Source organism: Zootoca vivipara, chromosome 8, assembly GCF_963506605.1.
Source record: "Zootoca vivipara chromosome 8, rZooViv1.1, whole genome shotgun sequence".
NCBI classification, from domain to species: Eukaryota; Metazoa; Chordata; class Lepidosauria; order Squamata; family Lacertidae; genus Zootoca; species Zootoca vivipara.
Genome location: NC_083283.1, coordinates 73923812 through 73936639, shown reverse-complemented (window position 1 = coordinate 73936639; position 12828 = coordinate 73923812). Strand labels below are relative to the sequence as shown.

Below are 12828 nucleotides of genomic sequence, written 5' to 3'. Positions count from 1 at the left end.
TAAAATCAAATAAAAATGATTTTTATTTTTTTAAAGGAATTGTGGTCCAAGCCACATATGGAGAGCCACAAGTTCCCCATCCCTGAACTAGGCTACGTTGGCAAGTGATCTCAACTGCAGAGAGAAGCACATTGATTTCTGAGCACATTTGTTTTATCGTTGCCCACAGCCATAAACGCATCCATTCATCCCTTGTTGCTTTAAAGAGATTGATGTATTAAGTTTAATGGCCACGTGGTGATATGAAACCAATGTTAAAAAACAAGTACCAGGTGATGGTCAAATCAGGCACACACTTCCAAGAAAAACTCACATGCATTTCCTCCATGTTTGTTGGAATGGTGTAACTCAACAGAATTATTATACACTCTCTGGATAGATTGTCAGAGCTAGCTAAAGGAACCTGGGTATTCATTCCCATTAATGTGAATAGAAATTGGACATTATTCCTCTTCTATGTGATTCTTTTTCCAACAATGAAAAAAGCTCAGCCATAAAATTAAATGCACAGCTTTCAGACTGGGGAGTTAATTCATCAGACACAGCTCAGTTGCTCTAGAATTCAGCACAAAATAGATTTCTGTTTTCAGGTCACTTGAACTTCATTTAAGTCTTCTTTTTCTTTCTCCTTAGCTTTCAACTGGCATTTATCAGCAGCTCATGAATCACAAATATGCAAAAATGTGAATACTAACTAGAGGGGATTTGTTATTTTTGGTCTTTCATTGGTTCCAGGTCTTTGGGTGTGTTAAGATATCACCACAATGTAACCTGATGTGCCGGAAGAACTAATTCCACGGACTCTGCATGTGGAAGGGACATTTTTCATTCTTGTGAACACATCTGTAGAGATTTGAGAAGCTAAATTCAAATTCCATATGTGGTGTGGTTAACCACAGTGCTACACACACCAGGATCAATTCAGGCAGTCATTGTCATAAAATGATTCTCTTTTTCAGTAAGTTCAAAATGGAGTCCATATGAAACTAGATAATTTGAAGGACCCACCATACATACATTCAGATTACACCAGTGTGGCGTAATGGTTAAAGCAGGGGTCAACAACCAGTGGCCCATGGGCCACGAGCAGCCCACGGGGGTCGCTTAAACGGCCCACGAGCCGCCCCCCAAACCAAGCCACCCGCTAGGCGAGTCCCTGCATGCTGTGCTAAACCGGCGCAGCACAGAGCAGGGACTCACTTCTGCGGCGCCAGAAATCGCGTCTGCGCAGATGTGATCCGGCCCAGGTGAGGTAAACCTTGCCGACCCCTGAGTTAATGTGTCGGATCAGGACCTGGGGGAACAGGGTTCGAATCCCCACTCAGTTATGAAGCTCACTGTGTGACTTTGGGGCAGTCACCATCTCTTAGCCTAACCTACCTCACAGGGTTGCAGTGGGGATGAAATGGGGTAGAGCAGAACCCTGTTAGCCACCTGGAGCTCCTTGGAAGATAAAGGCGGCATATATATGTAGCAAATAAATGTAAATAACCTGAGCCAAAAATTGAGTCTGCTGAACACCTTCAGGCCTGAGATCTGCCCAGTTCACTAGTCTAGGATCCTGCTGGATCTACAGGGTGTAGCAAATGCAAAAATCACATGCAACGGATGCTTAGGAGTCACCCAATCACATTAGAAAAAGTGCTCAGAGAAAGTGCATGGAGCAAATATTAGAATTACAAGCTCATTGCTGTGTCCTAATGAAGGAAGCAGAGGGAGAAAATTGCAAGATGCAAGAGTTCCGTGTTAATCAAACAAGGAGTCTTGTTTGCAAGGCATGTTTGCAAACATGTGTATCACTCACATCCATTTCTTGGGAAGCGAGAAACAGCATTGTACTAACAGTGGCAAAACTGGTTTTCCCACTCGCACATAAGATATGCCCAGCACAAAAAAAGAAAGATATGTGAATTTATGGTGCCTCATTTCACGGAACCGCCTGGGGGGGCGCGGGGGGGGGGTATTTATTTGTTGAAATGCATTGTTTGAGTAATTGTAGGTCTGAAACCTTTTGAAAATTGGACTGGTAGGGCAAAGGTTAACACAAACCCCAAACTTGACCTCCTCTTACTGGGTTGAAAAGGAACCATCTGAAAAGGCCTCCACAATGAGGGACGTTTGCTTTTCAAGTGGCTTCGTTTTTTTCCTAAAATTTATTTGATTGACTATGTGTTTAATTACAGCAATCTCTTCTCATAAATGACCGGGGGATTATTTTGAGCATTCCCCCCCCTTCCTACTAGGACCCTTCTCGCTGGGGATATTTGGGGTAGGGGTGGTAAACCTGGGCCTGTCTGTATGCAACACAAAGCTTATGCTCTCCAACTGAGCTTTGGTTCCTTCATTTTGCTCTTTTTCTCCCCCCCCTCCCAATTCACAAAAGCAATCTTCAGAAATCGCCGAGGCACTTTTCTCTGGCAACTGTACTAGCTCACAGAAGAATTACTACCTTTTCCCTTTCAATCCAATCCACAAAGGAAGGGTGGGGAAGAAAGAAATGGACCAACTGGACTCCTTGCGCTCTTACTAATTTGAGCTAGGCCAACGCTGGGCCCAATCTGTCATGGTCAGAAACCACAAAAATGCCATTCCGATCTTAGTGCTTCCCTTCTCACTTCCTTATCTGATTTTGGTGGGCTTACTTCAATGTGCTTACTGCCATTTCGGACAGGAAAAAATAAATCTCGTACAGTTCTTCTATGGAATTTTTTTTTATTTTAAGGACCCCATATTGGCCTTGAAGGATTAGAAGGTTTATGCACTCCTGTTGTTTTTAATAAGACTTCTGTTGAAAGAGGATTAACTTTAAATTTAGAAACCAGGCACAGACTTGGGCTGGAAGGGTGACGCTGTCAGTTTGGGGCTGACTTTGCTGAGGGAAAATTTCAGTTCTGCTGCTGACTTCAACAAGTGCAAGACGGCTCGTTTCACTTGCTAACTGTCTTGCCAAATGCAAGGCGGCTCTTTTAGAAATGAGATTCAGAGGCAATGCAAACACAAGTGAGTGAGGAGATTAAAGATTTTATTCTAAACAGCAAGCATTATATACCTTACCAAGCATGCACTTCGACCTGCCACTTGGAAGCCCTGAAGAAGCGGCGAAGGGATTCCCCCAGGTAGCCTCGGTTTGCACGGCCCTGTGACCGATCAGTCTGTGCAAAAAAACTATGCCCAACACCATCCGATTTAGAGATAGCTATATAGCTAGCCTGTGACTTTCCTGACTGGCGCAGATTATTCATTAGCCACCCTCTCCCAATGCCTCACTTTCTCCAAACAATGTCCAACATCAAAGGAGGTACCCAGAACCATAGCTGCCAAGTTATCCCTTTTTTAAGGGATTTTCCCTTATGCTGAATAGGCTTCCTCGCGAGAAAAGGGAAAACTTGGCGCAGCTATGCCCAGAACTATCGCTTCCTTCCAACAGATTAGAACATTAAAGGCTGTTCTCAGCCATCAAAGAATTTAACAAGAGAAAGGGAGGGGGGAGGAACAGGGGGCAGGAAGGATAACCATGTTGGAGCACTATCTCCTCGAAACACAAATATCTTCCGGATAGATTGCCCATACAATAACTTTTTCTCAATCATCCTCTTAGTAGAGCAACTAGGCAGGTCCTTAAATATTCCCATTTTGCAGATTTGGAGTCGAGGTTTAGAAATACTGGATTGCAGTAATACTGGAAAGCCACCTAGTTAATCTAGGGTGGGGCAGTTAGTCCTTTTGTCTCGCTGAATTCCTGGGCCTTTGATTACCATGCAGAATTTAAGGAAGAAAACATAATTCTGATCCTTCTTGTCCATGTCAGGAAACATTTCTCAGCGATTCGTCTACCTCTTAGTCAGCTGTTAAAGGCAAAGGAGTCATACCAAAAGCAGGATTGTTGTAACAACCCGCAGTTTCATAATATTTAAAGTAGATAATCAAATGCGCAAATTAAATGAATTTGGATATGCAGAAGATATTAAAAAAAACAAATTCAAGGAACTGCAGAATGAGGAGGAAGAGAGTCAAACTTTGAAATGTTAAATTGATTGTAAAACTAATGAAATGTATAAACCTGAAAAGTATAAATAAAAACTTTAAATAAATAAAAAGGAGTCATACCAGAAGCACACACATACATTTATACACACAAACCATCTGGTTTATCCAATCCCCAACAGACTGCCTGCTTTTTCTTGGCGTAGCATCCCACCCCCCAAAAAAATTCTCAATGAAGGGGCTTCTCCCCCCCCCCCAGAGTGCAGTGATGGCTGTGTGGTTACACCATGACACAAGCACGTGTGACATCACCAGGACATGAGTGACATCAACATGCTGTGGGGTGTGGTGGTGTCATGCACACATGCTGTGGGGCTTGGTGACATCGCATGGCCCCAGACGCCCTCAGTCGCGGGGGAAAGCTGACGCCATTGATCCTTGGGGTGTGGCAAGAAAGAAGATTCCACCTCAACATTAGGAAGAACTTCCTGACAGTAAGAGCTGTTTGACAGTGGAATTTGCTGCCAAGGAGTGTGGTGGAGTCTCTTTCTTTGGGGGTATTTAAGCAGAGGCTTGACAGGCACATGTCAAGAATGCTTTGATGGTGTTTCCTGCTTGGCAGGGGGTTGGAGAGGATGGCCCTTGTGGTCTCTTCCAACTCTATGATTCTATGTTCCGTCGCAACTTCCAGCTAGAGAAGACTCCAACATGGGCTGAGCAAATTCAAGCTCCACTCAGTTGCCTCAAGAGGTCCTCAATAGGAACTGTGGCCTAGGAACTGCCAGCTACCGGCTGAGAAAGACTTGGGGCAGTCTTGGAATTTTGCGCAGCTTGCAGACTTAACATATAGAATAAGATAGGGGTCAGCAAACTATTTCAGCAGGGGGCTGGTCCACCTTGTAGGGGGCCGGTCTATTTGGGGGGGGGATGAACGAATTCCTATGCCCCACAAATAACCCAGAGATGCATTTTAAATAAAAGGACACATCCTACTCATGTAAAAACACGCTGATTCCCGGACTGTCCGCAGACCGGATTTAGAAGGTGATTGGGCCAGATCCGACCCACGGGCCTTACGTTTGCCTACCCAGGGAATAAGAGAACAAGGAGAACATATGTTTAGAGAAGACTGGAAAATGTTTATTGAATATACGGGGGGAAATTGTGTGCACCTGAAAACATTGGCAGCATTAAGATAAATTCAACAGTATAAATAAGTTTTGGTGGATGTAATAATACTGAATATGCAGGGATTTGTTATATGCAAAATGAACCATGGAAAGAGAAGAAGGGAAGTCATTGATATTTTAAGGATGTTTAAATGAGTATTTTAAATTGTAAAACAGAAAGATATATATATAAACGAATTGTAAAACAGAAAGATATATATACAGTGGTGCCTCGCTTAACGAATGCCCTGCTTAACGAAATTTCCGCTTAATGAAAGGATTTTTCGAGCGGAGGTTGCCTCGCTAGACGAATTCGTCTTATGAAAAATTTGTCTAGCGAATCGTGGTTTCCCATAGGAATGCATTGTAATTCAATTAATGTGTTCCTATGGGCAAAAAAAAAAAATCAATGCAATTCCTATGGGATTCGCTAGACGAATTTTTCGTTTAAGAAAAGACCCGTGGAACGAATTAAATTCGTCTAGCGAGGCACCACTGTATATGAATGAGAGAATGACTTGGGACCCATCATGGGACTCACATGAGGTCTAGTGGCTTAGCCCCAATTGCCTCAGAGACCCTTCAAGTGGGAATAGCAAGAATAATGGGGGGAGGGGCGGAGGAAAAATGCATCATGCTATTTCTGATTATGTGTACAAATTTTCTTGAATGCAATGATATTGTGCAAATCTTTTGGAGGCCAACTTGAGAGCCTCAAGGAAAAACAAAGCGGGACAGAAGTATGCTAAACAAATGCTATAAATATCTTTGGCGAAAAGGAAGCATTTCTTGAACGCTGGCCTTTCACCTTGGTTTGGAACTTGTAGGTTGAAGGCCAAAAAATGGCCTTCCTTCTCCGAGCAAATGCCACTGGCAGAAGACTGGAATGACTGGAATGTATTCCAAAATACAGCACCCCGGGGAGCAGTCCCTAAACTGGCAATGGTAGATGTTTAAGAACAGAATATAGTATCACCCACATTCCAAGCATTCAGGTGCCAAAGCATTAAGTTATAGCCCATAGCTACTGTAGCCCAAGGTGAAGGAACTCTCAAAGAATCCCAGGAAGATTTGGGAGGGAAGAAAAAGAGATCAAAAAGAGAGAGGTGGCAAAATTGGCTTTTCTTGAGAAGACAGGAAACCCAGCACATTTTTAACTAGAATAAGCTAAGTCACAATCAGAGAATCCTTTGCAGGAGCTGTGCTTTTGAACAGAAGATACAGTATCACCTTGTTGAAGAGCTTTCCCTAAGCTTGAAATAAGTTGCTTCTCCTGTGCTTTGGGGTGGAGGGCAGAATCTTTTGGCAGAATCTTCTTTTGGTCTGGAATGTCATTTCCTTTCTGTTGGGATTGACTGCATGCTACCTAGAGGCAAGGCTGCTTAAAGTAGTATGATACTGCTTTAAACATTCAGTGTGGCCTTTCTCTTTTACAGTCAAACCTCGGTTTACACCTACCTCTGTTTACGACCGCTTCGGCGAGCGACCGCCGCGGACCCGGAAGTGTTTACATCCAGGTTCCACGGCGTCGGATGCGCAGCCGCGATCTGCGCAGCTCGTGCGTGCACAGAAGCGCTCTATTGACGCATCGCGCACTCACAGAAGCATGCCTTCGGGGAGCAACCGCTTTGGCGAGCAACCGCCTCCGTGGAACGGATTGCAGTCACAAACCGAGGTACCACTGTACCCAGCACGGCTGCAACAGGGATTCTCATTCTTTTTCCAACTCCTCCTAACAACAGTATTTATTGTGAAGTAAATCACCGCAAGTAGCTCAAAATTTATGGCGGTTACCATGTTAAGAAGGCTGCAGTGCTAGTTTCCTAGAAAAAAGAGGTGCTGGAATTCACTTTGTTCTCTTATAATGACAGTGGTGTCCACTGAGAGGTGCCAGAACTAAGTTCTGGTGAATTTTAGCTGGAAAAAGTATAGGGACTATCAGAGGGTGATTAGAGAGAAGTATTTACTGTGTGGGGGACACGGGTGGCGTTGTGGGTTAAACCACAGAGCCTAGGGCTTGCCGATCAGAAGGTTGGCGGTTCGAATCCCCGCAATGGGGTGAGCTCCCGTTGCTCGGTCCCAGCTCCTGCCAACCTAGCAGTTCAAAAGCATGTCAAAGTGCAAGTAGATAAATAGGTACCGCTACAGCGGGAAGGTAAACAGGGCTTCGTGTGCTGCTCTGATTCGCCAGAAGCGGCTTTGTCATGCTGGCCACATGACCTGGAAGCTGTACGCCGGCTCCCTCAGCCAATAATGCGAGATGAGCGCCGCAACCCCAGAGTCGGTCATGACTGGACCTAATGGCCAGGGGTCCCTTTACCTTTAAATCACCGCAATAGATTCAGCTCCTGCCCTGTGTACTCTGTTCACAAGACATAGGAGTGACGTAGATGAATAGGGACAGAGGTGGGAGTGAACTTAATGGGGATCACCACCATTTTGAGGAGATGTGTTCTTTATTCTCTTGCTGTGATTATTAAAAATTATAACTGATAAGGCATTCCTTTCGTTTGATCTCTTATCTACTGCCACGGGGGAAGGAAGCAGATTCCCCAAAGCCTGGCATGGTACCAGATTCAATCCCAGGAATCTCCCGTAAAACGATATTGGATAGCAAGTCTGTAAAAGGATCTTGGAGAGCCTCTGCCAGCCAGAGTGGCAGCTAAGCCACCAGTGGTTTTTCTGTGGGATCAACATTTAAAAGAAAAGACCATATTTAAATCTAAGTTACAATCTTGCCAGCGCAAGTTTCCATTACAAACCGATAGAAACAAAACATGATTTCAGGTTAATGTTTTTGGAATAAGAATACAAAGCTGAAAACCCAAAATAAATAACGCCACGTTACTGGTTTTGCTCCTCAGGATATCAAGTCTTCCTACGTTTTTATTCTTTTTGTTCATGGGCATTAAAGCACTTACGTGTTAAAACAACATTTCCCCCACAGTGTATCTGCACCGATTCAACAAGGCAGGATGTCGGTGAACTAAAATTAATCATTTCGGCTCTGCATGTTTAAAGATGATCGAAAAGTTGCAAAATGAACTGGCAGCTGGAGTTTACACTTCATAGAGAAAGAGGAAATAAAAGGGAAAGTGTTTTCCATAAAAGGGCATTTTATAAACCACTTGACTGCCCACACACACACACGTGCACTCGGCAGCCAGGCTCAGCCACAGCTCATTATTTCAAGTGTCTCTCTCCTCCACCCTCTCACTGACACTGCATTTAGCGAAGAGTTGATCCTGGGAGAGCATCGTGGTGACTTGGCAGCAGCAGCTGTGAGAATTGCTCTCACACCTGTTTCCATGTGCAGCTCCTTTACTAGGTAAAAAGGTAAAGGACCCCTGGACAGTTAAGTCCAGTCAAAGGCGACTATGTTGTTGCAGCGCTCATCTCGCTTTCAGGCCAAGGGAGCCTGCGTTTGTTCACAGACAGCTTTCTGGGTCATGTGGCCAGCATAACTAAACCACTCCTGGCGCAAGCAGAACACTGTGACGGAAACCAGAGCGCACGAATATGCTGTTTACCTTCCCACCACAGCAGTACCTATTTATCTGCTTGCACTGGGGTGCTTGTGAACTGCTAGGTTGGCAGGAGCTGGGGCAGAGCGACGGGAGCTTGCCCTGACACGTGGATTTGAACCGCCGACCTTCTGATCGGCAAGCCCAGGAGGCTCAGTGGTTCAGACCACAGTGCCACCCGCGCCCTGGAACTAGAATCAGCTGTGCACTAGAATCCATGTGCTCAGCTCATCTTATCTGCCAACACGAGAGCAAAAAGGAAATTGTTGCCATTAGCTGTACCCCTGTTGGAGTCCACCACACTCTGTCCCCTGGCCTGTATCGCTCTCCCCATGAGCCTCACCCAGATGCCTCAATGTTTGAAAGCTAAACATTGGCAATCCTAATGACAAGCTCCTGCAAATTGTAAAATGCCAACTGAGGATGAATGGGAAAATCTGCAAGAGGCAAGGCTAGCTCCACAACTCAGAACACCCGATGAAGGTAGCTGGGCATTCAGTACTTTGAAAACTCAGTCTCACTCACACATTGATTGATTGATTGATTGATTGACTGATTGATTGAATCAATTTGTATACCGCCCTATACCCGGAGGTCTCAGGGTGGTTCACAGAATAAAATCACAATCCATAAAATCAAAATAAGAACAATAACCCAATAACACTCCCCCGAAAAGAGCCACATTTTAAAAGCATAATGGATGTCCATCGGGTCAACCAAAAGCCTGGTTAAAAAGGAACGTTTTGCCTGGTGCCTAAAGGTGTATAATGAAGGTGCCAGGCGAACTAGGGAGAGCATTCCCTAGGGAGAGCATTCCAGAGATGGGGAGCCACTGCAGAGAAGACCTGTTCTCATGTTGCCACCCTCCGCACCTCTTGAGGAGGGGGCACACAAAGAAGGGTCTCAGAAGAGGATCTCAGGGTTTGGGTAAGTTCATATGGAAAGAGGTGGTCCTTGAGGTAAGGTATTGCAGTCCTGAGCCATATGTTCTCCAGCTGCCACTAAATGTGGTCCTAGACCACTCGATGAGTGTTGCCCCTATCAACCAAACGCTCGCATCCATCTGCCCAGTCTTTCTGAAAACTGGCAAAATGGCTGAGCCGCGGTTCTCGGCAGCGGGAAAAGAAACAGAAAGCCACGTGTTTTAGAAAAGATTCCTGATGTTCCGTATGTAGCGATTTGCACAGCTAGAATTGGCCAGGTATAATTGGCTCGCATGCGCCAGTCACCAACACCATCCTTCAGCAAAGCGCATCCTGCCTGGGACACGTAAGATGCTTGGACCACACTGGAGCTGCCACATGAAGAGCAATTAATGGTCCATGGTTACAATGGTTCAGCTGTTGCCCCAGCAACCAGCCTGGCTGATACGGGCCACAGCTGCTGGAAGCTTGTAGGGTTTAAAAGGTGGTGGCATTATTGCAGAACGTGCCAGGGGTTAACTAAACTTAGAAAACTGCAGGCCAAGGAGCACTCCTCCAAATCTCTCCAGGAGCACGGAGGAGGCGGATGCAAGGAGGAAGAGAAGAATGGCGATAACGCACAATTTCATTGCCCTGGCAAAACGTGAAGCAGGACCCCAAGGGTGGCGACAACACTTTCCTTCCTCACTTTTCCACAACATTCCTGCCCCACTCCGGGCTGGTAGCAGGGGGCCAATAAAGGGCATCATGTGCTCAAACATCAGGCAAGGTGGCACACATCCCAAGCAAGCTGGTCTATGCAGTAGGATTCCATTGCTATTGATTGAAAAAATGGTGGTAGCATCAGAAAGAAAGGCTAGGGACAGAGAAGTAGCACAATTTGGGCAGTGTCCAGTGTTCATAACTAATTGCTCTTTCAACGTTTCCATGGTTGGAGTGGAGAGAGCTCTTACTTTGTTTTCCTTCTCGCTGTTGGGAGTTCCTCGGGGCTCTGTTCTTGGCCCTTTACGATGTACATTGTACCCAAGTAGCCTCATCCCATCCCATGGCTTTCAGTTCCACTCAGAACTTTTTCCCAGCCAGAACTCACTGGAACTCCGTTCCAGCACTTCTCAGGTGGGCACCATAATAAGAGAACGAGGGGGGTGTTCATGGTGAGTCCCGGCACCTTTCTAGAAAAAAAGCACTGGTTCCACCCATATGCTCAGTTGTAGCTCTCCATACCAGAATATTCTCCCTTCCTCCTGCCCCAAATCTGCAACTTCCTCTGCTATTTCCATACTTTGTAGCCATCTCAAGCTCCAGGAATGTCCAAGACCAAACTTCTCATCGATCCTTCCAGTGATGATCACTGTTCACCTCTGTGGGTCACAGTAAAAGTTCTACCCATTCTGAAGCAACTAGTTTGCCTTGTGAGTTTATTATTGTCATTTTGCTACCAGTTCACGGTATTGTATTCCAAATTTTACACCAATGATTCCCCCGTGCAAAACAAAAAAAGGTTAGTTAATAATTTAAAGCACATTGATTCCCCACCCCCCAAAATATAAATATACACAACTCAAGATTCTGCCACACAGATATGCTTGCCAGACATAACAGTTTCCAGGCCGTAGCTGATAGATTTAGAAACACACCAGGCAGCGACATAAAACAGATCCCCACTGTTTGGAGTTCTGGGTTGCTTGCTACCAAATCTGCAGAGCAGGTCATTGACCCACAACCCATATGAACCAAGTGCCTCACAAACAAAGTGTCACAAGGACTGTGTGAACAGTGTAGTCTAGAATTAATTTCTGAATTGGGGAACTCAGCTGATGCAAAGTGGGAGAGCTTTCTTGAGGGAAGAAACTATCACTTTTGCTAGAACTTTTAACCATATTGGGCATTGAGCCACAACTAGGACATCGTGAATTGAGCAAAATGAAATTTGGGAGGTGCGGGAACCAAATGTTGGCCTTGCGTGGAATTTGAAAAACCAAAGTTTTTTCCTACTGTCAAACAAACCAGCAGTAAATTCTTCTGTGAAAGAACTACTGAGATCAATGGCAGCTCGACAGGTCAGGCAAGAAAATTCTATTTGAGATCAGTTATATGTGGTGGACTTGTAAAGGGTAAAAGAGTATTGGGAAATGGTATATACTGAACTGGGGAGTGGGGGAATGTTTTAAAGTACCTTTCCAAAAAAAAAACCCAGTGTACTTTATGTTGGGGATAATTCAGAGGGAAATTCCCAGGTGTCAAAAAAGACTATGTATGCTACTATGGCAGCCCGTGTTTTGTTAGCCTCAAAATGGAAAACGAGAGGTCCCAACCAAAGAAGAATGGCAACTTAAACTGATTTAACACAGAGAATAAAAGAACAAGAAGAAAATACGTTCAAAGAAGACTGGAAAATGTTTACCGAGTATATGGGTGAAAATTCTGTTCATTTGGCAGCATTAAGATAAATTCAACAGTGTAAATAAGATCTGATGGATGTAACATTGGATTACAAAATTGTTTAGTTCATGGTAAAATATGCAGGGATGTATGGTATGCAAATTGAACCATGGAAAGAGAAGAAGGGAAGTCATTGATTTAAGGTTGTTTAAATGAATATTTTGAAATGTAATTTAGAATATGTTGTTGTTTAGTCGTTTAGTTATGTCCGACTCCTCATGACCCCATGGACCATAGCATGCCAGGCACTCCTGTCTTCCACTGCGTCCCGCAATTTAGAATATATATATATATATATATATATATATATATATATATATATATGGAAATTCTAATAGAGATCGAAACCAGGGAAACATTAATCATTGCTAATGAGGGTGGCAGCATAACCATGGTTAAGGCTGGCAGGAGGGAAAGGACTGGGAAGGAAGAGTGTGTGAACTTTTTCCAGACCTCTTAACCATGATGAATGATCAGACCCCATTATGTCTGCACCATCCCCAAGATTAGATTATGGTGCGAATCATGGTTGCATTTATGATTCTAGCCATAGAAAAGCCTATTACATACTGTACTTTTGAGTTATGTATCTTATCTGACTTCATTCCGCTGTGACATTTTGTACAAATAAATCACTGTTAATTCTGCCGACTGGTCAGACCAGGTAACTGCCATTCTTTTTCCGTATGGAAAATCAGCCCCCCCCCCACACAAAGATTGTTAGCCTGTGCAACATTCTTCAGACAATGCTTCAACACAGTTTAAGGAAAGTTAAGCAACCGAAAT

At 44.4% G+C, this 12828-nt stretch overlaps 1 protein-coding gene across 2 annotated transcripts in view; it reads right to left on the bottom strand.

The window, feature by feature from the left end:
• BASP1 (brain abundant membrane attached signal protein 1) overlaps positions 1 to 12828 on the bottom strand; it is a 72743-nt gene that overhangs the window by 26137 nt on the left and 33778 nt on the right. The window contains exon 1 of one of the 2 annotated variants that reach the window (XM_060278033.1): positions 3055 to 12298. The exons of the other annotated variant lie outside the window; for it this stretch is intronic. The gene's annotated coding sequence lies outside the window, so the exon portion shown is untranslated. Of the gene's footprint in view, positions 1 to 3054; positions 12299 to 12828 lie in introns of those variants that run through there. 2 annotated transcript variants of the gene reach the window in all.